At 46.0% G+C, this 2,489-nt stretch overlaps 1 pseudogene; it reads right to left on the bottom strand.

The window, feature by feature from the left end:
* Window positions 1–2,369: 2,369 nt before the first annotated feature.
* On the bottom strand, window positions 2,370–2,489 carry LOC136661986 (5S ribosomal RNA; annotated as a pseudogene).

Below are 2,489 nucleotides of genomic sequence, written 5' to 3'. Positions count from 1 at the left end.
CCTGCGCCTTTACAGCCGAGTTTCCTGGGGCTGGGGTCACATGCTTGCATTGTGGTGGTACAAGAAGGAGGAGCGCATCAAAGAGTGCTCTCTGCACACTGAGCCATAACAGTTGCACTTGGTCTGGCCCCAGCAGTCTCTTTGGTTGAGGCTAACCACAGCTTCCAAGGGCCAGGCCAGACAGCCAAGGTGGTGCAGTGGTTCGGGAGTTGGACTTACACCTGTAAGATCCAGATTCAAATCCCTGAGCAAGGCTTCCTGGGTAACCTTGGCCATTATCTCACAGCCTCATCTACCTCACAGGGTTGTTGTGAGGACAAAATGGGGGGAGGAACCATGTACACCACCCGAGCCTCCATAAGCCTGGCTAGATTCGTTGTCTCTGTCTTCTTTTAGAGGTGCTGGTTGAGTTGTAGACCTCCATGGTAGGCAGCCAAATTAAAAGAAGGGACGCCAAGAAGTTGTGAGGATTTTGCAAATTTATTTATTTATTTGAAAGATTTAAAAGTTGTTGTTGTTGTTGTTGTTGTTGTTGTTGTTGTTGTTGTTGTTGTTAACAGTATTTATATACTGCTTTTCAACTAAAAGTTCACAAAGTTGCTTTTCCAATGCTCAAAGTGGTGTTCAGTTCATGCAGTAAAAGGTATAAGATAGCAGTAATAAATACAATTAAAAAATTAACAGTAATTCATAGAGCAGATAAAATGGAACGGTGAGGTGTCGGCTGTAGGATTGCCAGATCTCAGGTTTTGGACTCAGGATTTTGCCGTCTCAGGCTCTCCAGATCTCAGAATTTCAGCCCAAGCCCTGGGTTTTGGAGTGCTTGAGATTTGTGCTTTGGAGGGCCTCCTTCTCTGTCTCCTCCCTCTCCCTTTCTGGTTCACATCACCTGCGCTGCTGGGTCGCACCACTCCACCTTCCCTCTTTGGCCCCGGAGGAGAAGGCAGAGGTGGGGGAGTGCTGTGGTCAGGTTCAAAGAAACTGTGGTGGCATCCACTCCTAACGACGGCTGGGTACGCTGGTTCTGCAGAGTTCCATGTGGCGAATGGAGACTTGTTCTGTTTCATTGTATTGATATTTGCCTTGTAGATTCTTAGTCAAGGGTGATCACCCACTCTCTGTTCCATATGTTCAGGTCATCCTGTCTCCCTCCAGTGGTTTAGCTAAAGGGGGGGCAGGGGGTACATTGCCCCAGGTACCAGGCAGGCACTTGGAGGCATGTCCAAAAACTAGAAATACCCCTGGGTGCCAGATCTCTCAGCTACCCCACTATCTTTCCTTCTTCCCTTCACTCTTATTTTCCTTTGCCTCCATTTATCCTTCTCCATAGGTTTATCCAGTTCAGGCCTGGCAGTGGAGAAATTGGGACACAGCCCTGCATCTCTTTTGCATGGTTTTTTTTTTTTCAGATTAGTAGGGGAGAGTGGGATTTCCACGTTTACAGTCCTTATAATGCATGAGTCTACCAGGCAGCACTAACAGCTCACGTGAATTATCCAGAGGCTATATTTTTAAACTGACTATTTTTTTAAGCCATAGCCGACTGACAGCCCAATCCTATGCATGTCTACTCAGAAGTAAATCCCATTAAAGTCAGTGGGGCTTACTCCCAGGAAAGTGTGGATAGGATTGGGCTGTGAAACAGGCGTTTCTGTTTTCCATGCCATGGCTGTCACCTTATGCGTCTTCCTTATTTCTTTACAAACAAAATATTTTTCTTTAAGTCGAATAGTGTTTTGCCCAGGCATTCAAGAGGCTGCAAAATTCCCCTCCTTGGAGAATGCCCAATTCATGTGTCCTAGTATAAGTCAAATCTTCTAGTCAGAGTTAGCTAAAGGACTTCAGGTGGGAAGAGACATTGCGATAACAGTGCATAGGGTTAGGTAGGACCTACCACTGGAGTTTAATCGGGTCTCTAGTGTTGCCTAGATCAGTGTTTCTCGAACTGTGGGTTGGGACCCACTAGGTGGGTCATGAGCCAATTTCAGGTAGGTCTCCATCCATTTCAATATTTTATTTTTAATCTATTAGACTTGATGCTACCATGGCATGTGTCTGCATTTGGAAATGTTACAGACCTGTACTTTTAACAAGCTACTATGTATGTTCTTTTAACAATGATAGTCAATGGGACTTACTCCTGGGTAAGTGTGGGCTGGATTGCAACCTAGGATGGTTAAAAATTTTCCTGCTTGATGATTTCACTTCCACTCACTGCATCACTTCCGGTGGGTCCTGGTGCTAAATGTATGAGAACCACTGGCCTAGATAACTCCTTCTAACTGGGCAAAGTGGCACCTTTTAAAGTGGTGTCCTCTCATATTGAGCAGAATGGTTGGCAACCTTCAGTCTCGAAAGACTATGGTAGAAGTCTACAGCACCCGGTATTCCCAGGCGGTCTCCCATCCAAGTACTAACCAGGCCTGACCCTGCTTAGCTTCCGAGATCAGATGAGATCAGGCACATGCAGGGTAACAGTTGCTGCTATT

This window comes from Tiliqua scincoides, chromosome 10 (genome assembly GCF_035046505.1).
Source record: "Tiliqua scincoides isolate rTilSci1 chromosome 10, rTilSci1.hap2, whole genome shotgun sequence".
In the NCBI taxonomy this organism is placed as follows: domain Eukaryota; kingdom Metazoa; phylum Chordata; class Lepidosauria; order Squamata; family Scincidae; genus Tiliqua; species Tiliqua scincoides.
This window is presented reverse-complemented; position numbering and strand designations above follow the sequence as displayed.